We start from the raw sequence: 25,907 nt of genomic DNA, 5'->3' as shown, positions 1-25,907 counted from the left end.
CATCGTTTTCAAAAACATGTTACATACAATAAATGACTTCTCGCTCTCTACCACACGTTTCCACAAGGCCAAATCGTGTCTGAGCCATTTATAACTCTTAGAATTCTTTTAAGCCAATCCCGTCATGTTGTATTTCCGCAACTTTCACAATTAAAATGTTGAAGATCATTTTCACAATCCTGGACTAGTAATATCTTCCCCTTCTTGCTCAATCATGTTCTACATTTCCTATCACACTGATACTGCTTACTATGAAGCAGACTTACACTACCTTTATGACTAGTACAATTATTTAATTCTCTACATCACTTTTAATGACAAAGCAATGTAAAACAGTAGACAGCATTGCAGACTTGCATTCCCTCTACTCCATGTTTTGATTGGCTGCTTCAATTAGCTTATAAAAAGAAACAGTTTTTCTGAACTCATTCAAAGTGCACGTATTTCTCCATGACGTCCAGTGTTATGGTAAGAAGTTATGTCTCTGTACTGCACTTATCCTCAAGGCCAAATCGTGTAGGAGCCATTAGAACTTCTTGAGATTCCTCGGAGCACATCCCGAGATTCTTTCCCTAAAATTTTGGTTTTAAAAACACCAGGTAAGAGTTTTTAAGGTCATACGGCAATTTTTTTGTGAAAATTAAAACAGAATCATTGCAGAATGACCAGCCATTTCTACACTTTAAATAAGCTGTATGATGTCCTGATGTTATTGAAGGACCATCATGATATATAATTGCTACAGTTACAAAAGTCCTTCCTGATATTGACAACTGTGAAGCCACAAAATTTTTAATTAAAGTTGTCAATTTTGTTCCATCAGGCCTACATCGTTGGAACATTAAAATGACATACTGGCCATATGTTCGTATAAATAATGTGGACATCATTTCAGATTTACATTGGCTACACTCCATGTTGTGATCAGCTGCTTTTACTAGCTTATTAAAAGAGACTGATTTACTGTCTGGCAAAGTTAAATATATAAATCTTTCTGAGTCTACACTAGTAGTACTTGATACCCTACAGTTCTCGCAGTCATGCTGCCATTGATAAGAAAGCCCAAACAGGTGATCTACATCTACACCTTCATCATGCAATACATCAAGCATATACATTAAAAACTCCTGACAATCTTACTGACTATTTTGAGAGAATTGTGTTTGGCCTGAACATCTGTCTAACAGATTTCGAATTTCAGACACACTTTCTATGTTTGTTCTATCAGTGCTACATTTCTCTAACACAGAATTTAACAAACTGCAAAATCTTTGATCAGAATTGACCACAATCTCTTCTTTTACATTTTCTAGAGAAAACAATACATTAACCACTACATTAGCATAGCAGTTGACACCAGAACTGTTTTCAAATTGAAAACCAACAACATCTTCAACAGAATCCTTTTTGTTTCTGCTTATAATTTCAGGTTCATCAACTTTTCGTCTTTTTGCTACAACCTCCCCAGTATTGGTCACATTTCTTCGTTTCCGGCCTACCACACGTTTCTCAAACAAAGGATACTGAGGCAAATGTGGCGCATACTCTCTTCTTAACCTATTGTATTCCTTAACACAATCTAGATCCGCACAAATGTTTGTGACATCACACTCAATCAAGTACAATCCCGATAAAGTTCTAACTCGTGACAATGCCACATATGCCATACCCTCCTTGAACACAGAACTGCCAATATTCACCAATGCACAGTCTACACTTAAACCTTGCGATTTATGGATTGTCACCGCATATGCCAAGCAAACAGGAAACTGCTTACGACGAACATATAAGTCTTTTACAAGCAAAAATCTAGCAGAACAACGAGCAATTAGCTGTACTTCCTCAATGCCATCAAATTTAATTTTTAAAAATTCAATTCCATCTCTATTTCTGTATTTCACAAAATCAACAACATTACCCATTGATCCATTTACCAGACCTCTTTCAACATGTAAATTCCTTCTTAAAATTATACGGCAGTTCAAGCACACATTCAGAGTCTTTTCAAAACCCGCAGTTTTAGATATACTCTTCTCTAATGAATCCAATTTTGTTTTCAGATTCTCAGACAAATCAATTGTTGATCCCATATGCTCTACTCTGTCAATAGCTTCCAGTTTCACAATCTCTTGCTTTTCTAAATGCAACATTTTGTTGTTGAATTTGGCACATTCTGCAAGAGTTGGCATCAAACATATTCCAGATTTTTTCTCAGTAACTTTCTGAAAAATATTCTCAGGCACAACATCTTCGTCTGGATATAAATTTGTCAGTAATCGTGCATGTAAAGCTTTTTTTCCCATGCTCGGTCACTTTTCCAATTCTAACATCTTGTAGAATAGTCTTGTAAACTTCATCCTTTGCCTGACGCATATTTTCATGCAGTTCAGCATAATTGAAGTTTAACCATAAATTGACGTTGCCAATGCTCCCTAAGCACTTCCTGGTATCTTCATGCGTGAGCATTTTGAACACAGGTTGCCCTTTCACTGGTGTCAGCTGCAGAAGATCTCCGAAAACAATGATGTGTTTGCCGGTAACTGGACATAATATCGACTACATAATATCGAATGGATAAAATATCGACGGAAAAATATCGACATTAACAAAATATCGACTATAGGAATATCGTTGAAAAAAATATCGACTGCAAAAATGACCCAAAAATATCGAATACAAAAATATCGACTTAAAAATATCGACTAGACAAAATATCGAAATATAGTGAAAGTAAAAAATATCGAGAAAATGTTAGAAAATATTGATTTTATAAAATAATATATATATAATATATAAATAAATAGTACCAAATGTTTAGGAGCGGGTTGTGGGTTTATAGGGGAATAGGGTGGGAAGTAATTTAATAATAATTAATTAGTTAATATATGTGTGGTAATTGTTTTAATTAGATTGTAATTGGTAATTAATTAATATTAATTAGTTAATTGTTTAATTGATTAATTAGCATATAATTTAATTGATTAATTGATTATTAATAATTAATATGTTAAAAAAAATTTGTATATGATTTTCATTGATACATTGGTTATTAATTATTAATAATTAGTGATTTATTGTATTAATGTTTAGGAGCGGGTTGTGGGTTTATAGGGGAATAGGGTGGGAAGTAATTTAATAATAATTAATTAGTTAATATATGTGTGCTAATTGTTTTAATTAGATTGTAATTGGTAATTAATTAATATTAATTAGTTAATTGTTTAATTGATTAATTAGCATATAATTTAATTGATTAATTGATTAATTGATTATTAATAATTAATATTTTAAAAAATATTTTGTATATGATTTTCATTGATACATTGGTTATTAATTAATAATAATTAGTGATTTATTGTATTAAGAATTAGTATATTATTTACATTTATTAATTGCTAACACATTAATTATAATTAGTTAATGATGTAATTAATATATTGCATATCATTTAAATAAATTAATTGGTAATTAATTTATAATAATGACTTAATTACATTAATTGTATACATTTAAATGTAATGTGTTAATTAATGTTGATGTTAATTAATTAATTGGAATTAAACAATATTAATTAATCTAAATTATTATTATAGCTAATGTGATAATATATTTTATAATAGTTTTTTGAAAAATATTTGGTTTTTTTATATATTTATGTTTAATGTTGTGTTCATTATTATTTATAGTGTTCTGGCTTAGTTTCATAGTTTTTGTTATAGGTTAATTGTTTAGGGTTCAGGGTAATTTTGGTAGTCGTGAGTGAAGGTGTATTTAGTGGGATTTGGGAAATTTTTAAGTTTGTGGGTAAATGGGTATTTTTGAGGTTGAGGGTCAGTTTTCTGTTCTTGTGTAAAGGGGTATTTGTAGAGTTCAGGGTCAGTTTTCAGTTTTTGGGAAAAGGAGTATTTGTAGGGTTCAGGGTCAGTTTTCAGTTTGTGGGTGAAGGGCTATTTGTAGGGTTCAGGGTCAGTTTTCAGTTTGTGGGTAAAGGGGTATTTGTAGTGTTCAGGGTTAGTTTTCAGTTTGTGGGTAAAGGGGTATTTGTAGGGTTCTGGGTCAGTTTTCAGTTTGTTGGGAAAGGAGTATTTGTAGGGTTCAGGGTCAGTTTTCAGTTTGTGGGTGTAGGGGTATTTGTAGGGTTCAGGGTCAGTTTTCAGTTTGTTGGGAAAGGAGTATTTGTAGGGTTCAGGGTCAGTTTTCAGTTTGTGGTTGTAGGGGTATTTGTAGGGTTCAGGGTCAGTTTTCAGTTTGTGGGTAAAGGGGTATTTGTAGAGTTCAGGGTCAGTTTTCAGTTTGTTGGGAAAGGAGTATTTGTAGGGTTCAGGGTCAGTTTTCAGTTTGTTGGGAAAGGAGTATTTGTAGGGTTCAGGGTCAGTTTTTAGTTTGTGGGTAAAGGGGTATTTGTAGGGTTCAGGGTCAGTTTTCAGTTTGTGGGTAAAGGAGTATTTGTAGGGTTCTGGGTCAGTTTTTAGTTTGTGGGTAAAGGGGTATTTGTAGGGTTCAGGGTCAGTTTTCAGTTTGTTGGTAAAGGGGTATTTGTAGGGTTCAGGGTCAGTTTTCAGTTTGTGGGTAAAGGGGTATTTGTAGGGTTCAGGGTCAGTTTTCAGTTTGTTGATAAAGGGGTATTTGTAGTGTTCTGGGTCAGTTTTGGCCTTTAGGGTCAAGGGGTCTTTTTAGTGTTTTGGGACAGTTTTGGGTATTTTAGAGTGCTGATGTATAGTTTAACTTAACAGTGATACATTAAATTTATCACACGAAAATAGATATTATTATAACTTTACATTAGTACACTTTATTTAGATAAAAACAATTTATGTATTAGCATGTTTCCAGACAGTAGCTAGAGTGGAGTTGGAATTCTAATTATTAATTGGTTGGTGTCCAGCACCATCAGTAATATTAGCAACACTGGAGTTGGATTAATAAAAATACATTGGTTAGTCTCCACCACATTTTATGGTATTACCTTGAGTGTAGTAGGAATAGTAAAATAATTTTTGCTAGTGTCCTGCAGCTTCTATGATTTTAGATTGACTGGAGTAGTAACAATACATATAAAATTGGTCAGTGTGCAGCACATTTGTATACATTTGTTCATTACTGTATTTTAATAATAAAAAATTATGCAACATAGATGTTTTCAAATTAGTTTATTAAACAATTTTTAATTTTTTTATTGTGTACTACAATAAAATCAAAAACAAATATAACATCACATTTTTTTTTACTTTTATTATTCACACAATAACATCTTTACATTTATATACATGTGGTCAATGTAAACAATAATTTGGATTACTAGATTCTTTCAGTAAATTTTACATATTCCCATCAGTCATTTACAATTTAAAGTATTTATATAGAAATACATTAAACAATGATTTGTTATATATTTCTTACATTAATATTTAATAATGTTAATATTAAATATTAATATAATAAAATATATAATACATATTTCTTTTTAACAAGTAACATGACTATTATTACATTTCTTAGGATAAATTGAAATACCAAAATAAATTTTCTTGGTGTATATTTCACACAATGTTGTTTTTACATAAAACATATAAATCGCTTTGGTTGTAAAGTTTATAATTGTATAGGGAAACAATATGTTTAATTATAATATCTGGTATTTATCAAATATTAGTAAAGCAATTATATAATTTTGTTATAATTAGAAATAATTATATAATCTTTTTTTACTAATTAATAAAAATAATAATTATTTTAATAATTATTATTATTATTAATTAATAAACATAAACATTCATTGATTATTAACAAAAATATATATATTCACAGATAAAATAGAGACTTTTTTCAGGGCATTCTTTATATACTAAATGGTTCTACTTGTTATATTAATAACAATAAATAAGTTATATTATTTATCATTATTAATTATTCCCATAAACATTTATAATGTTTTATAAAAATTATACACAAAATTATTCTTATAAATATACAGAATAACTAAATATTTACATCTTTTATTCAAAGTTTTACATAATTATTTTATATTATTAATATATAATACATATTATATATTAATTTATATTAAATATATTATTTTTTGTTAATAAAGGAAAATTGTCATGAGTATAGTGTATTAATTTGTTACATTATACATGTGTATGTATTATATATTTTTTATTTCACATTGTTTATTCTATTATCCTTTTACACAAATGGGTTAAGGGGACTACTTTTTTACCGCGTAAGGTTATTGCGCTCCATTCAGGACTGGAGAAGCTCGCGGTTGGGAGTTGCTTCGCGTGGAGAGAGGTAAGGTTATTTTTTAATACTAATTATAAGTAAGTGGTCATGTTTGAGGGTGTAATCAAACTCTGTAGTGTTTTTTGGTGTATGTATTATTAGTTTAAGTAGCGTTTGGGTGAAAAGTCTGCGTTATAGATGTGTCGTGCTTTTTTTCCTTCAAGTCTAATTTTAATTGTTCGGAAATGTCTTCTTACATGGTTAATGTTAATTGTTAGTATATTTACAAATGTGAAGGGGGTATTTGTGGGTGGCTTTCGTTATGTATATTATTTTACAGGTTTCGGTTCCTCGCATGAAAACTACATGGAAGGAAGCGTGTTTTTTAACGGAGAAACAAATGTTTAAGTTATTATGCTTATATTTTGACTTTTATCTCCTATTTTTCGTGTTTGCCTGGAGCGTTTTTTTCACTTTTTAAACCTTTTTCGGGTTTTTTGGAGGGTTTCGAATCGGATTGATACTTTGATATGCGTGACCGTTTTTTTAAAATTGTGTGTATATAACTTTAAATCCTAACGTGTACACACTACTGTTTTCGGGATTTCCTGGAGCGTTTTTTTACGTTTTACAATTTATTTTCGGGTTTTTGAGGGTTTCCCATATTGGAATAGTAAGATATTGGATTGGATTGTATGGATTGATTTTTCCTTGATTGCGTCTCTCAATTCCAAAAATTTTTAGTATTTATTTTACAATTTTGATTGGGTGGGAAATGTCGATTTCTAATGTTATGTGTATGTTATAAAAAATTATAAACATTGCATATTTGTTACGAATTTTTTTACATATTTTTTAAAAGTTTGTAAAACAAATATGTTTTATTTATAATTCATTATATATGTTTATGACATGTGATTTTTATTAGTATTGTAAGAAGACATTCGTATATTTACTTGACATTTTTATAGAAGACTTTTTGCTATTATTGCCAGGTATTCTAAACCTCTAGTTGTAGGGTATAATGTGACTTGACTTTGAAGTAGTCGGAACATTTGTTGGGTTTGTTTAGTGAGTTTGGGCCCTATTTGTGACACTGATTGTTCCATTCTTAGTTCCTGATAGCTTTGTTCTTTTTTCAAAGCTTCAAGAAGGTTGTGGAATGTGGGTTTGCCTCTGTTTGTAGTTGCTTGGAAAGCATTATGCCACCCTTCAACACTGTTGTTGGTTTTCGCCTCTTGGTTTAAAGTACTGAGATAGACATTCCACCAAGGGATTTGGAATTTGGGCTGGCGTCGATGTCCTGATCTGTGCAACCTTCCCACCCAAGTGTCTTCAAAATAGTCTAGCAATGGTGTTAGCTTATCCTCATTCCTCTTATAATATGCGCTGTCAATTAATAAATTGTAATGTTCAGCAACATCTGTAACAGGGACGTAGGCCAGGGCTATTAACTTTTTAACTTGATAGGCAAAGGTGCTATCTGTAGAGTATAGTACACTTAAAGTAGATTTTTGGAGATGCCTCCATATACTCTGATTAAAATGATAATAGCAACCCTGGATTGCTGTGTGGGGAAATGTTCTCAAAATGCTATTTATCATAGCTAATTCGAAATCAATAATTATTTTTTCGGGAAAATAATTATTGATTTCCGTTTTGAGAACATTTAAAATTTCGGTGTAGGTTGTTTGCTGTTTGTTGGGTAGCAAACAGTAAATGAAAGGTATGTTAGAATGATGGTATAAACCGTGGATGGAATACAGGTGGTAAAAAGGTTTTGGGCAGGGTTTAAATGTTCCATCCATCATCCATTGGGGACACTGTTGGATTTTTCGTAAATTACTTGCAGTTGCAAACATAATTATTCTGTTTGTACTGCTTTCATTATCAAAAAGAATAAATTTATCTTTATTGTGTGTGATGGCCATTTCGGGTGAAATAATAATTTCTTCAAAACAAGTTGGGTTGGGTTGGGTTGTGCTAGTGAGTCGTTTGGTGCGTGCAATTGTGCGTTTCAGGGAATCAATAGAGGGTAGTTGCCCTGAAGCATGCTTAGGGATTTTTACCAGTTCTTCTTTAAGTATTTGGGTGGTGGGTTTGTCACTTTGTGTGCTAGCACTTTTAATACTTTCTAAGGCATCTCTAATTTCAATTTCGGTGACATTTGGGGGATGATTATGTTCTCTAGTAAATAGCACATTAGTTTCCTTGGTAGTGGCCCTCCCATAACATTTGTTGGAGTAATATTGTGTACACTTCCAAAAAACCTTTCTACCACTTTGTCTCTCCTGATTATACACATAACCCATGTAGCATAATAGCAATTTATTTTTCTGAGACATGACAAATTCTGCACCTTCAGTCATTTTGATTTACTTGTTCTAGGAAAGAGTAGAAAGAAACAAAATCAGTACACATTTTTTTACTTATGTGGTGCTAACATCATTAGTGATGCATTTATACTTACAGTTAATCAAAGTAGTAGTCACAGAAGCAGAAATGTCTTTTGAATGATGTTCTTGTATGTATGTCTTTATTTGCTGTTGGTATGAAAATATAGAAAAACAACGTTAATGTTTATATATAACAAATGTATTTCCTACTCAAAAGCAGTTGTCATTTTTGTCTACTAGTGCATTTGATGTAAACATTACATATACTTACTTGTTTAAATAGTAGAATAGTAGTAATTGCTGGAGTTCATCAATTTAGTACAGGTATGATCTGTAGAGTAGATAGAAGAAATAAAAGCAAAATATTATAATTTTAATACTGAACCGTTTGGAAATGTAACAGATTTAAACGTATACTAACTTCTAAATATGTCGTTTTCTTTGTTGTAGGTAGAATAGCTGTATGATGTATTCAGAATATCTGTAGAGGAAATATAAAATAGATAAGATGTTGTTAAGAACATAGACTGTGTTATTTTCGGCAGTTTTAGAGAAATGATAAATATACTTACATTTTTTACAAGGCGATTCTTCTATATTGGTATATTTTGTGTAGGATGTTTTCATATGATATGTAGAATAGATGTATGATGTTTTCTGAATATCTGTAGAGGCAATTTAAAATAAATAACATGGTGTTAAGAATATAGTTAGCGTTTTTTGTGCCAACATTTTAGCAAATAACAATTATACTTACTTTTTTCTGAAGGGTATTTTTGTGTTTTGCTATAGTTGATCTTGGATTTTTCAAATGATCTATAGGGAAGATGTAAAAAGCAAGATATGTTGTTTAAAAATGTGCATTAATGAAATTGGCCGTTTTATAACAAACACATCTATACTTACATGTGTAATTAGGTTAGTTTTATCGTTTTTGCTGTAGAAATAGCACCATTTTTGTATATCTGTAAATATAATGTCAATGAAAAATAAATACTCTTGTAAATTAGTGTTTAAACAAAGCAGTTGGTGTGTAACAGAGAATTATTATATACTTACTATCTGATTTTGCACATGAAGAAATATGACCATGTAATAGGAATTGTGTTGGAGTAGTTTCTATCAGAAAAGTAGGAAGACATGAAAATAAAATAAGTCTAAGAGTTAGGAGATGTAAGGAAAATAGTGCACTTCTAATGTAGTTTTCTACTAAAATGCTGTGTTACTTACTTGATTAATTAGCTAGTAAGCTGGATCTTTAAAGATGTTTATTCTGCAACAAAATCTTCAAAGTGTTGGCATCTACTTTCCAGATAGGTAGCAGCAACAAATGGTAGAATGCATGTAGCCCTTTTATAGTATATGTGTTATGTGTGCTTTGATTTGATTGGTTGTAGGATGTAAGGAAGCATAGTATAGGCTAGTTTGAATTTTTTTAAGTTAATTGGAGTGTTTGTTGATGTGAGAATGGTGGTATGTGGTTGTTCCCGCATTAAAGCAGGTTCGTGTTTAAATGAAATATATTTATATGTGAAAATAAGTAATGAAAATGTTAGTTAAATGCAAAGAATAATAGAAAATGATAAAATGCATGTAATAGAATGTATAGTAAATGTGGATTAATAGTAATTTTATGTAAGAAACAGGTATTATATGTGAAAAGTTTTTTTTACTGAGAAATGACTTTTATTGATGATAAAGATGGTATTTTAGAAAGAAAAGTGTGCAAACATGAACTCGATATTAATTTTTTAACGATATTGTGGTAGTCTATATTTTTGTAGTCGATATTTTTGTAGTGTTAGGGCTAATTTCATGTCCAACGATATAATTGTAGTCGATATTTTTGTAAGCGATATTTATGTATTCGATATAGTTAGTACTCGATATTTTTTAGTCGATATTTTTGTAGTTTGTGTAATAAGTATAGTAAGTCGATATTTTTGTTCTCGATAATTTGTCAACGATATTTTGGTAAGTCGATAATGTGTCCGTCGATAATATTTCAGTGATCCGTGTTTGCCACCAAATAACACATCATACTCTGTTTTGAGAACTTCTTGCATTCTCAAATGCACAAAGGCAAGCATGACATTGGAAACCATGCTTACTTCGTCAATGATAAGAAGTTTCATTTTCCTCAAGACTCTTGAAACTTCAAAACAAGCATCTCCAGATAGCTTGTGATATTCTAATTTGTTGTCATGCTCCACTGGCAGCATCAGTAAACGATGTAAAGTAATCCCTTTAATGTTATGTGCTGCCAGTCCAGTTGGAGCGGTGACAACACAAGACAGCGATGACTCTGTCCTTTCCTGCAAATAACATGAAATTGCTTTAATAAGGAAACTTTTTCCAGTTCCCGCTTCTCCACTCACATACAGTCGGACAGGCTTCAACGACGTACATGAGCACTCTTTCTTGTCATGACTTAATCCATGATCAATTTGCATGGTAAGTTCGTCATATATTTTCCTCTGCTCAACGTTGAGTTGTCTTTCCAACTCTTCTAAGTTAACCGCATCCTCCTGAGCATGTGCCATGGCTCTTTCCACTTCATTCATAGCAGTGGCAGCTTCATTTTCGATAAGAGGTCCTCCTAGTGGATCCTGACTCAATGAAGCAGAACTCTGACTGTCCTGAGAACTGTCTCTGGCAATCTCGGCTGCAATCGTTGCTTCCTGCTCAATTTCCACATTCAACATTTCTACATATTTGGGAAAAGCAGGACATTCTATGGTCTCCTTCGCAGCATTGAATGAGTCTTCGTAACAAAGGAAATCTCCAAGCAGTTCCTCTTCTGCACGCCAAGGCTTAAAAAGTTGCAAAAGTGCTAAATAGAAAAACTCCTTTTTTTCAGGAGATTCGCCACTCAATTTTCGATGGTTTATCAAGTGGCATTTTCTTTGCTTGACCAGACATCCCTCACTTCCTATTACAGCATACACTCCTTTCTCAGTATCTTCTTTGATGTTCCTCTTGAATATGTAATTTTGCAGAACCTCATACAGACAAACATTCTCGAGGTGACTGCTTCAATTTGGATAATATGTATCCAACATGTTGCTCTTCAAAATGTCGGTACTGTTTGGCTCCTTTTCCGCCAAATACTCAATTTCCCGCACAGGTTTCAGAACTCGATTACGCGTTGCAGCAAGACCAACACTCGCCCAAACGATACTCCTGGACTTGGCATAGAGACTTGCTGAAGACAACCGGTCAGAACATTCGTAAGCTCCGATTTCTCGATGCGACAACATCTTCAGACTGAAACTGTACAACTTCTTGCTGAGGCTCTTTTCATGGGAAATGTCCTCCCACATATCCTTCAATTCTGTCTTCTCTTTTTTGATGATGTAAGATGTCACATACCGAGCCACAGCCATACAGTTATCAGCCACAAACTGTATATCCATGTTAGCATTCCACATGGACAAAATCACCGGGTTGTAGTCGTTGATGTACTTAGACTCTTCGTTCCTCTTCAAATTGTATGTGTTTTTAGGTGATTTCTTCATCACATTATGTCACAGCGAAGACATCAAACTGTTCACTCTTCCTTTAGAAATCACCGTTCGTGGAAAGCCGAAACGACATTTGGTGTAGAACTTGTCTTTGTTCCGGAATTTACGACGACAGTACTTTCCACATCGATGGCTTTGGAAACGTAGAACTTTTTCTCTTAGGCTTTTTTTCTCCTTTGCGTTTGGAACAGCACACGTAGAATACTGTTCTATGAAACTCATCACTGAGTCTTCTGCATCCGTTCCAAATTTAGGTGCATCCTTGATCCACAGCAACATATGTATATGAGGAGCACCTCTTGCTTGGTACTCCTTCCTCCAGAAGAAATCCAACACCTCTCCAAGAGGTGGATTCTTCTTATTCATGATGAAAGACATCATACCTTCAAATCTATGATTGAAGTACCTACATACATTGACTGGATCCAAAGAGCACAGTTCTCCGGGTGTCTTGAATTCGATGTTTTCTACGTTAGCATTTGCCTCTCGTAGAAATTCAAGTAAGTCTACCCAGCCATACTCAGCACAGCTCAAAGTGAGGAACCATGTGGGAGTTCCTAAGTTCCTCAGCATACATTTTAAATCACCATGACGACGGTACCAGTACTCATTAGTACCACGCTGACACGCCATGAGATTAATCAGGTGAGAATCCAAAATACTGTCTTGGACATTGACTTTATCCATAAAGTCACTTGCCGAGATGTTTTGCATGTGTATACCACTTTTCAAGATGTGGTTCACTGCATATGACAGTCCAGACAGATCGCTTTCAAACAGGAGATGAAACAAATAAGGAATGCATTGTCGAAACCTAGGATCTCCTGCATACAATCGCAAAGTCCGGTATTCAGAAGCAGGAATTTGATGAGGTCGCTCATCATATCTTCCTCCCTGACCTGTTGGAAAAAGCTGTGGGAAACACCGAGCTTCCAAACTTTCCTCCCAAACACTAATGGGACTCCCTTTCGCTTGTTTCATTTGAAACAACTCAATAGCATTCCCCATGACTTCCTTGGAATGCAAAGGATGAACACTATAATGTTCATATATTTCTTCACTAGTACAGGGTTCTACTTTCTCAATTTGACCAGCACACAAATCGCTATCCTCTTCCTCACTTACTTCCTCTTCTGCAACATATACATTTTTATAGTATTTATTATATTTTTTCAAATACAATGTTGCCCTTTTGACTTTCCTAACATCTACTAAATCTTGCCATATTTTCTTATTCTTTGTCGGAACCCCATTAACTAAGATAACAAGAGGTTCCTCTTCCACTTTTTCTACTCCAATTGTGTTAATGTTTTTCTTCAAATCTAGAGGCAAATAAACAACTCTTCCCTTTAATCCTCTCTGTAAATCTGATGGAGGCAATTTCCCTGTCTTTGGCTCCATTCTTACAATAGCCTGAAAGGGATGGATACTTTGAATCAAAATAGATTCATAAGTATTTAAATCCTTCAATTCAGAAGGAATCTCAACCAATTCCAGATTATTATGAACTGCTCTAGCAGGCATCTGGTTTTGATTTAATTTGTTACAACAATAATTACACACACGTTGATCCAATCCCAAATCAAAACAATTTTCTACCATCAAGTATGTTGTAAAATCCTTCCATTCACTATTATTTTCCCTTTCACTTTTTCCATATAAATCCACTAACTTAGTCTGATTCTTATAATAAGTGCGTCGACAACACACACAAGTGAAATTTGGCCTCTCACTTGATTTCACCTCAAACGTCGCAATTTCCCTCTGGAAATTATCTGTACTGGAAACCTGTACACTATCTTCCACATTACTCTCTTCTTCTTGGTCAATTTCAACATTCTCCTCTTTACTTCCAAAGTAACAAAACTCAATTTCTTCACATATATTCTTCACATCTATCTCAGAACCATGCAAAAGAGCAGCGCATAATTGTTTAAGCATAATTGCTGGACTCTTAGCATAATACAACATTCTAACTAATTTCCTCACTTTATTATGATGCACTGCTAGCATCCTAAAATGATGAAAAACACTCTGGCATACTCTCCTGGAAAGACAAGCCAGTGAATGACCATGCAAACCTATCACTTCTCTCACTCTGCAAGGATCTAATTCTTGCAACAACATCATTTTCTGCTTCAAACTTTTCTTATTAAATGACCGTATAAAATCACAAAGCAAATTGATGGAATCCTGTCGTACACTGCAAATACTACTACACTTCCAGGTGTACACAGGACCCTTAGGACGTCTCCCTAAAACCTCATTACCTAACACCTCTTCTATCTCTGTTGTCACAAGTTTTTCTTTTTCAACTGGACAACCATCTTTCACTTCATAAGCTCGACCACTGGTGTCAACTGCATGCACCAAATCATTATCCTGGAAATAACTCTCCTCATTAAAAAATGCCTCAGAGCTTGAACTATGCATCCATTCTCCAGAAAAAACTTCACAAAAATTACTACGATTAACTATTCTCTTCCATCTACTATTTCTTTTGAAATCATAAATTGCCTTGTTTAGCTTCCTAATTCTATTGATTGTCAAAATAAATAACTTACGTTTAATTTCAAATGCCTGATCAATAACTTTCTCAACTATTTTTTTTCTCTTATAAAAAAACACTTTCTGTTGACCTTTCTTAATATTTTTTAACAAATTGCCAATTATCCTGTTGCGGAACATTCGTTTACGAATGTCCCTAAACTGTTGTTTCCTTCTACTTTCATGCATAGAGTTATCTCTTACTCTAGCAGTAACATTTCTCATTGGCCTTTCCTTACCGTTTGAATTGCTTCTCCTTTTCTGGACTGAAACATTTTCTGTAGTAATATTTTTTTTACTAGAGATATTTCTTATGAATGTTTTTGTACTCTTACCCGGTGCTTTCTTGGTGACTTGACAAATCTTTTTGTTAGAGGACTGCTGCTTTTTTTCATTCACCTGCTGTCTTTGACGTTTTGCAGCCTTTCTCACTCTTTCTTTGCTTGGCATCCTAAAATCTTGAAAAAATCTGCAGTTGAATCTGTGGTAAAATATAATAAAAAATGTTATTAACCACTATTACCCAACAGTAAATTAATAACAGTCATCAAAAACTTAACACACTACTTAACATTTTTACATAGAAGAATTTTTTGTACATGGCAAATTTAGAATACAGAAATAGCAGAAAAGAAATGGAATTTATATTCATTTTACCTGTGCTGTTTTATATATGAATCTGATCTAATTTTATGACCATATTTTAATATTTTATTGAAGACACTACACATAACCTGTTTTTGAAGGTGTCTTTATTTTTAAATTAAACGGTTTACATATTTACTTTTTATTTATTATAAATTTATAAAATAAATGTTTATAGTTCCATAGGCTCAAGCACGTCAGCTTCCCATCCTATGTCATACAATTCTGACAAATCTGCATCCTCATCACGTTCTTCTTCATCCTCAGGATTGAAATCATCCAAGGGATCAACATCCACTGATGTTTCAATTACGAGTTCAATGATGAGGTCGAAATCAACTGATTGCTGATTGTCGCTCATGTTGATGTTGTCTTTATCTTTAAAGAAAGATAACAACAATGAGATGTTGCACAGTAAGAGACAAATCTCAGAGATTATAATAGTAAAATTGTTTAACAAGAGTAACATTTTGCAGCTATTATTTAACCATGTCCAACGATGCTGAGGAGCAGAGGAGGTGAAGCCTATCTCCAATTTTTCACTGAACAGGACTCATCTCTTCTTAACCTTGGATAAACCTCACCGACTCTGTGTCCCCTGCACATAATTAAATGTAAAGGGGCAGATTTATATTAACTAGCACATCCCCAGGGATGCACCAGTTAACGTGCACCGCTGCTCTGCCACCCACGGTGTGCCGCATTTACAATCAGATAGGACAAAGCTGCATCAAAACCCTGCGCCTGCTTGAAGCAGGCATAGATCTTGACGCAGGTAGGCTGAAAGCTAAAGCAACAACTAAGTGTCGTGTGCAGAAGTTGCAAAAAAGGAAAAATGGCGTTTAAACCAGTAATGAGCCCATGCTAACTTAACACAGTGTAAAGATATCCAGGATCTACATCAGTTTGGGGTTCACGAACCTGGCAGGTACAAGGCACTGAGGCTTTGCACCGTGCATGTCTCATCCCAAATCATATGTTGTTTGTGAATGAAACAATTTCCCAGACCAAATGCTTTGGATTGGCTACTTCTAAAAAATTAAACACCCCTACTATCCCGGAGTTAGAGGAATATGATGGTTGGAGTAATTTTACTCGGTTGTCCATTAAAGATTTACAGGCCCTACTCCGTAATTCTTCCTTTAACATTTCCAGTATAAATCCAAAAGGTTGGCTGCTTTGGCAACGTGCCTTATCCACGGTTTAATAACGCTGCCTTTTGCTTTATATAAGTTTTCAAATTGTATGAAATATATACCAATAGGTCGTTATGAACCTTTAGGTAGTGGTTTTCTTCATGAGGTCTGGTCGCTTCCATACACATACAGATTTTCAAAGATGATCAAGAAGTTTATCTGAATGGAGAGGAATGCACTGAGACACCAGATCATTCACTAATGTGTACGCACATACAGTTACACGGTTCATGCAACAAACACCGACCAAATATGGCTTGCGTGTTGCAAGGCACGCCAGTTCCTGCTATCATCCCCACGTTCAAGTTGTTGGAAAATGGTAGTTATTTGATGCTCAATAATGAAGATTGTTCTGGGTTAATTAAAAGTATTCCTTTTATCGTAACAGTAAGTGAACGGGTTATTTCCTGCAGAAATGTTCTATTTCCTCCCACACATGAACATAGGGAGTTTTCAATCTGGCCACAAATACCAACCTTGGGAGCACATTTCAACGGCATGGCAAGAATAAGAGCTCTTTTGTCTCAGAGAGAGGTGGCCTTGAGTTCGGCCCGTGAAACTTTCGTGCTTCACATAGCGAACACCCGTACAGAGGTGCAGACCCTTTTAAATACTGATTCGCCTTTGCATTTCAACGACATGGTTCGGACTATCTTTAACGCGTCCTCCACAAAGGGCCTGGCGCACTTTTTTAAAGTTGTTACCAGTGGTCTCGTGACTTCATTTGAGAAAATCTTTGGAGTCATCCCTGCTTTCTTTCATTCTATTTTTTCCACTGTGCTTGGTGGATTCCCATTTTTACTTGCATTACCAACGGACGCTCTTGTGCTTTTTTACATTTTTAAATATGGATGTCCCTCCTGTGCAAGCTCCCGCCCTGCAGCTGCTGACGCTGTTCCGCAATCGCATGCTTGAATATTATGGCACAATGCCGTTGGCGATATTAAGCACGGCATATGGATTATCTTTTCGATTCTCCTACTTCACCTGTGTCCAGCCTGTATTTCACTGCCTGACCTGTGATTTCGATTGGGCCATTGATTTGTGTCTCTGCGGACCGGTTTCTCCTGACGTCGACTTTAATCAGCTGATGAGTCCTATCATTACTCACGAGTTGGTTTGTCCTGGCGAAAGGATTATGGCTGTGGCATTGATGCATGGACTAATTGGTCCCTGGAATTTACTGGCGGCAACACAGTCTTTCTTGGAACAGAGCTTTCTTGAAAACCCACCGAGCTGTCCTCTGATGGTGATAGAGGATCCGGTGCTGGGAGAGCATGTATGTTCTTTTCCGCTTTTAAATTGGATGGCTGAACTCTTTTCGGATGAAGACGGTGACTTCCTATTAGAGGCTGTTGCAGCTTATTTTGCATACACAGTTATGTCATAGACCTTTTTCATGTTTGATATGCTGAGTACTAGCATTTCATTGACAATTCATTGACTTATTTGTCAAGTTTTTATTATTTAGCTTGCCAATTGGCTTAAGCCTCGATAAAGTAGTTGGCTGTTTTATTTTTCTTTAGCATTAAATTTTGCTAGTTTTTAATGTTTTACCTTGCGGACCGTGCACATATAAAGTTGCAATCTGCTCTCATGAGATGGCACTTCTATTATCTTATTCAGTTCGTTTCCGTATCATGGGGAGGTGTCATGTAGATCCTGGATATCTTTACACCGTCTTAAGTTAGCATGGGCTCATTACCGGTTTAAACGCCATTTTTCCTTTTTTGCAACTTCTGCACACGACACTTAGTTGTTGCTTTAGCTTTCAACCTAATAGTTCATCGTGATTTACATGAGAATAATATGTTATTGCTCTACTATCTGCTTTACTTGTTAAACTATATCTGTACAGCGAGTGCTGAAGTTTCAAGAACAACACGATACAGAATTGTTATGAGGTCTGATCTCCACGACTTCATACTCATAACATAAGTGCAGCTTCTGCCAATTCTGGGCATGATTACAAGAATGGGGTAACCCTTAAGGTATGGACCTGGGTAACTAGAGATATAAACAAACAATGGTCCGAAACCTATAGATTGAGATACACAGATCTAATCGGAGAATTGAGATATTATTCACAAGACAGTAGCACCTTTGATAAGTCTGCTGACTGCACAATAAAGACTAAATCTTTGGGAAAAGAACCTAACACCACAGTTTTGAAAAAATATATTCTTATTTAATTTTTATATATTCCAATTTTGGCATATTTTTGTCAATAAAAACAAACAGGTTGCCCCAAGATAGGAGAGTGCAAGAAAAAGGTGTGATTCAAGGGGGTGAACGAGTGAAATAGAAAGGAATTTACACAATAGTGAAAAAGAAAAAATTCAATACAATTTAAACAGTCAATCCTGCATATACATAGTTCAAAAAACAATTGCAGTGATGAACCTAGCCAGCAAATATAAATTCATTTAAATCATAGTTGACAACATTGCGGTATTCATGTTTCAATGTCCATAATTTTGCACAGCCTACAATGTTGAAGACACACTGGTCTAGGATATATGTAGTAAAATGTCGACGTTTCGACTCGACTTATTCCCAACCGGTGATTTAGACCTGGGGATGGCGAGTCTTCATCAGGACAATAAGCAAACAACGAGGCAACCGGGAATTATTAAATAACCCCTTAGTGGTAGAAGAACCGTTGATATTGATGATCGCTGCGTCTCAGACAGGGTTCCTTGGAACGGTGTCAGGGTCCATATGATGAAGTCGTTATTTCTTATATGGACATGATAGGTGATGCCTTGTAGATATATCAGGGTCCATGTAATGTAGTCGTGGTTTTCTTATATGGAATTGTAGTCGGTATCTTAATAATGTTAGTGCACAACCTCCACGACGAGTAAATAGGGCCGGTCGCTCCAATGAATGTGGGCGCACTGGTTACCGATTGAGTTGTTTTTTAAAAACCGGTAGAGACGCTAATCCACTTCCATCCAACTGTTAGCTGCTGTGTACTGGCTTCAGCGTTTTCATCCGTGCCTCTCAGTGCTTCCGGATGTCTCTAACTTGTGGAGGTCACTTCCACTCGATATGGGGACACCGTCTTTGCGTTTCTGGAACCCTCTATCGCCGAGCCTCACGGTGCTTCGGGATACCAGCGGTGAATCCAGCAGTGTTTCCGCATTGGAAAATACCCAGCCTGCATAGCGCCACATTCATTGGAGCGACCGGCCCTATTTACTCGTCGTGGAGGTTGTGCACTAACATTATTAAGATACCGACTACAATTCCATATAAGAAAACCACGACTACATTACATGGACCCTGATATATCTACAAGGCATCACCTATCATGTCCATATAAGAAATAACGACTTCATCATATGGACCCTGACACCGTTCCAAGGAACCCTGTCTGAGACGCAGCGATCATCAATATCAACGGTTCTTCTACCACTAAGGGGTTATTTAATAATTCCCGGTTGCCTCGTTGTTTGCTTATTGTCCTGATGAAGACTCGCCATCCCCAGGTCTAAATCACCGGTTGGGAATAAGTCGAGTCGAAACGTCGACATTTTACTACATATATCCTAGACCAGTGTGTCTTCAACATTGTAGGCTGTGCAAAATTATGGACATTGAAACATGAATACCGCAATGTTGTCAACTATGATTTAAATGAATTTATATTTGCTGGCTAGGTTCATCACTGCAATTGTTTTTTGAACTATGTATATGCAGGATTGACTGTTTAAATTGTATTGAATTTTTTCTTTTTCACTATTGTGTAAATTCCTTTCTATTTCACTCGTTCACCCCCTTGAATCACACCTTTTTCTTGCACTCTCCTATCTTGGGGCAACCTGTTTGTTTTTATTGACAAAAATATGCCAAAATTGGAATATATAAAAATTAAATAAGAATATATTTTTTCAAAACTGTGGTGTTAGGTTCTTTTCCCAAAGATTTAGTCTTTATTGTGCAGTCAGCAGACTTATCAAAGGTGCTACTGTCTTGTGAATAATATCTCAATTCTCCGATTAGATCTGTGTATCTCAATCTATAGGTTTCGGACCATTGTTTGTTTATAATTCTGGGCATGAGGCGGGTTTTATATTGCTTTGCCGAACACACATACACAACACTTGATGCGGTTCACATGAAGAGAGAGCTGGTGTATGCTGATGTGATTCCTTCAAATCTAAGACACTAAAGTATGGGCACGCCCTAAACCAACACAAAGAGACCTTCTTAGCAAATAATATAATATGTGTATTAGGGAGGGTGAGATATAAGCAGCCGCGGGCCGTGGAGGGAGTTACGGTGGGGCAGGGAGGCGGGGAGGGGGAGGGGCAGGGTGGAGCCCTCTCCACCCTGCCCCTCCCCCTCCCCGCCTCCCTGCCCCACCGTAACTCCCTCTACGGCCCGCGGCTGCTTATAAGTGTTGCTAACTCTTATTCATTTACAGCATGTTAACATACTGTCACCATTCGCTTCTTAAGTACTAGTAACTATGCTGGTAATTTTGCTACTGATAATATGTGTACTTGTATTATCTAAGATACTACGCCTGAGAAGACGGCATTAGTAAATAAACATTTCAAATACACATGTGTTCTTCTTAACTCCATGTTCTGGTTTCTAAGAAATATATAACGACCGACTTTTCATGAGTTCCACGTATCCTGAGGTACTATAAGTTCATATTCTGGATTGTCTAAACATTGAGAGTTTGTTATATCCAATGTGACACTGTACCTAGCTTGCTAAGGGGTTTTTGATTACTAAGGTGAGTTTTGGGGCACCCTAATTCGCCGAGGTTCCAATCCTCTGTCCACAGTTCTGTGTGAGAACAGAAACCCTGCGACAGGGGCACCCCTGAGCCTTGCTGGAGCTTCATCACACTTGCGATACAACTCCAGCAATGCGCCACCTTTACGGCACAGATACGTCACGCATCTGTGCTGTTTTTGCCCCATGATGCGCCGCATTGTAAATGCAGCACACCATAGGTGACGGAACAGCGGCACAGAATGACTAACACATCCCTGGTGATGCGCCAGTCATCATAAATCTATCCCTATGCTTCTTATCTTGTTAGAGATGAACCGCCATATGTATCATCAAAGTTTTTTGCATTTCCTAAATAGCGAACTTTAAGGAATAAATAGCGATTCTTTACCATTCCTAGTTTGCGATGAGCTATTTGCTAATTACAAATTACCCATTCATTTCCATGCAGCAGGAGGCCCATAGGAATGAAGGTGCAATTTTCGATTAGCAATTACCTCATCGCAAATTACGAATTTTTCCGAGGGTGCAGGGGTGTCTCAAGAACACCCTGCTGCACCCCTCTAAAAGAAATTTGGGGGCATATGGCGCACATAAATTTTGAAAACATTCCTTTACCTCAAAAACGATTTTCAACTCATAATTTGAAAACACTGCACATGGGGAAATGACTTAAAATGTCCTTAAGACACATAAAAGCGTTTTTTGATTGCCTTTGCAGCATGTTTCAGTCACCTTTAAGATGCCTATGTAACGCAAACATTCAAAATCTAAATTTGCCATGCACAGGTGGGAGCATATTTACAAGCAATTTGCTCCACAGACAAACTTCTTACATTGAAATGGGAAAAATAACATCAGAGACTCTCAATTACCTTATAAAGAAGCAGACACCATTATGTCCTTGTCATCAATATTAAAACCATTGCTTTTTCCCAAAAACGATTTACAAGTCATAATTTGAAAACACTCCACAGCTCCTATGCACAATAACACCCTGTCAGTACTAATACTTCACATTTTCTCCAATTACAATTTCTCAAAGAAACAAAATCTATTTGTAAAACACTTGAGACAAAGCAACATTTGAAAAACACAACTTTCTTCATACTTTTCTCCTTAAAGCACACTATTTTCTATCTAAATTAAAGAAATCTTTTCTCACCTTAGCAAATACTTTGAGTTTCAAAACAGTCTCAGAAACACACCAATTTGTCTTCAGCAGAGCAAAAGGTATGCACTCCAGAGTCTGCAGCTATCAAAAGCACAGAAATGCTGTAATTCTTCACACATATCTCTCATGTCACCCAATCAAAACTCTTCCCTCACTTTTTTTCAAATCAAAACCCTTCCCCCCTCTGCCCCCTCTCTGCTTTTTCTGCATAGCAACCACCTCTTGCAAGACCTCTGGTGTTTCCAAGTTCACACAACAATGTTGCAATTGAACTCTGAACTCTCAGTGCACCTGCATATCCAGTGCAATCTTTCATTTAATGATTTTTTCTTCGCCACTCAAAATACATCTTTCAACGAACTCATCCATGCACCCTAACTTTCTGTTTTCAGCAATCAAAATCCACCAATCACTCTTACTGCTTCATTAACACAGAAACTCCTCAGTTTTTTTCATTTTACACTCTCAATTTTTCAACTGCCATTTCATTGCCACACTTCATCTGACTGCAGGAGAACCTTCTCTCGCCATGTTTTCTGTCTGGATTGTTGGACATAGTCACATCTATTGGGCTCAGAGGTACTCTGAAAACAGGAATTTTCCTAACCTCAATTTACAAGATGTGGAAATTAAGTGGTATGGCCACAGAGGATTAAAATGTCACCAATTGATACCATTGGTGAAAACCTTTATGCATTTGCCAAAACCTGACCTGTTAATTGGGCACTGTGGAGGTAATGATTTGGGCACTTTGACTGGGGTAGGTCTGGAAATGCTTTTAAAGGACACCTTTGAGCAATTGATGGCACTTTTTCCTCAGACTGCCTTGGTATATTCAAATGTATGCCAAAGACAAAAATGGAGGTGGTCGAACCAATTTTGTCCACAAATTGAGAAATCGAGGAAGCATGTAAACAAATCTGTTTCAGCTTACATGAGAGACCATGGAATGGGCTCCCTGTACAACAATAACTTGCGTTACTACATGCAAGATATCTACAGAGGAGATGGAGTTCACTTCTCAGATGAGGGCAACAGAATTTTCATTCTGAATTTAAGAATGTGCATTGGTACCTACTTATAAGTACCTAAATGTACCATAAACCCAAAAGCTCTTCTCAGAGCTACCCTACATCTGATCACTCACAATTATTATTTTACTCTAACTTTTTTCACTAATTTTCAAGAAAGTACGCTCCCTGGGGCGCTTCCCGGTTCGCGAACCGGGCGCACTCCATGCAAAAAAACTAAAAAAACGATATATTTTTTTTTTGCCCTACGAGACCCTTTTAAAGCCTCCACATCAAACCTAGGGGGTCAGGGAGGATCTACTATGCCCCCTTATGGTCATTTGCCCCTTCGCTTTGGCCTCCTCTTGTCTCTCGATCCTACCGAGAGACAAGATGGCGGCCGCTACGGACTGTTTGGAATGTTTACAGACGCCGAAGAACCAATCAGCTTCGCAAAGCTCCGTAATGCGAAAAGTACACGAAGCGGAGCGCTGTTACAGATATATATCTTTTTTTGAACGTTAATTTCTCAAAATCCACTGGAGCACATATATTGAGACCTAGCAAAGGCACATCGGGCTACCAGTCCCTACAATTTTGCCAAGTTTCGTGCAAATCCATTCAGCCGTTCGATTATTATTATTTTTATTTTTTTTGCCCCGCGGGGCCCTTTTAAAACCTCCACATCAAACCTAGGGGGTCAGCGAGAATCTACTATGCCCCCTTATGGTCATTTGCCCCTTCGCTTTGGCCTCCTCTTGTCTCTCGATCCTACCGAGAGACAAGATGGCGGCCGCTACGGACTGTTTGGAATGTTTACAGACGCCGGAGAACCAATCAGCTTCGCTTCACAAAGCTCCGTTGCGCGAAAAGTCCGCGAACCGGAGCGCTGCCCGGTCCGCTGTTACAGATATATATCTTTTTTTAAACTGTAATTTCTCAAAATCCACTGGAGCACATATATTGAGACCTACAAAAGGCACATCGGTATATATATATATATATATATATATATATATATATATATATATATATATACATATATATATATATACATATTACCTACTGGCGGTCGCCAGTAGGTATATATAGTTAGGATTTTTTCTCTATGGGATTTTTGAAAATTCTATGTCTAATAACTTTGGCGTTTGTGGACGGAATTGGATAAAATTTTCAGGAAAATGGAACATTTTGTTTCTGAGCAGCCCCTGAAAATTTGGGGGGGTTTTGTCAAGGGGGGCCGAGAAAAAAGGGGGGTCCCAAAACGCGTTTTTCCCATTCATTTTTCCATAGGGCTGTTGGACTCACTTTTAGCTCGAACGGCTGAATGGATTTCCACGAAACTTGGCAAAATTGTAGATATTGTTTGCCCGATGTGCCTTTGCTAGGTCTCAAGATATGTGCTCCTGTGAATTTTGAGTAAATTAGGTTTAAAAAAAGATATATATCTAGAGCCGCGCCCCGGTGCGCGTACCGGGGAGCGCTCCGGGCGCGCCACGCGACTTGCGCACGGCAAGCTGATTGGTTCTCGGGTGTCTGTAAACATTCGAAACAGTCCGCAGCAGCCGCCATCTTGTGTCTCGGTAGGATTGAGACACAAGAGGTGGCAAAAATCAAAGGGGGAAATGAGCAAAAGGGGGCAGGGTACAACCCCCTGACCCCCTAGTTTTGATGTGGGGGCCATAAAAGGGTCCCGCGGGTAAAAAAAATTTTTTTTTTAAATTCGATTTTCGCGGGGGGGGGAGCGCCCGGTACGCGCACCGGGGAGCGTACGGGGGAGCGTACCATGGAGATAAAAAATGACAGACTTTAAAAAAAAAAAATTAGCATTTTTTTATAAATTGGAGGTAGTTCTGAAAAGAACTTTGTTTGTTTTTGTTGTTTTATATTTTTTTAGACTTTTTAAAACGATTTTATATTTTTTTTGGATTTTTGTCAGGGGAAAAGCAAAAACAGGGATTCCAAAACTGCTCAACAGGAGCAAAAAAAATTGAAAATTTAGGGACTGGAGTGCAGCGGTGTTGCTGTTTCTTTATGGCAATGAGTTCAACACTCTGCTCCCCATAGCAGAGCAGTTCGTCACACTCCGTGCACAGAAATTTGATGCCTGCAAACACCGGCTGTATGTTAGGGACCATTCTTCCACGGGGTGGTCCCGAAGGTGTTGCTCCACCAGTGGAGGTGCTGCCGCCATCTGTGGGTAAATTCCGTGCCAGCTCTCTGACACTCTCCCTGGCAAAGTTGTTTGGGTGTCTTCTTTTGACATGCCTGATTAAATTGGCATTTCCAAAACTATATTTTTTCAGAGGATTGCCTCTGGATAAACTACTACCACATATTTTGCAGGTTACTTTGGGAGCATTGACTTTTTTTTGTCCTTCAGGGATGTCATAGAATTTCCAGATGAAATGGTCTTTTTTCTTCTGCTGAGGAGGGTC

Source organism: Lissotriton helveticus, chromosome 9, assembly GCF_964261635.1.
Source record: "Lissotriton helveticus chromosome 9, aLisHel1.1, whole genome shotgun sequence".
In the NCBI taxonomy this organism is placed as follows: domain Eukaryota; kingdom Metazoa; phylum Chordata; class Amphibia; order Caudata; family Salamandridae; genus Lissotriton; species Lissotriton helveticus.
This window is presented reverse-complemented; position numbering follows the sequence as displayed.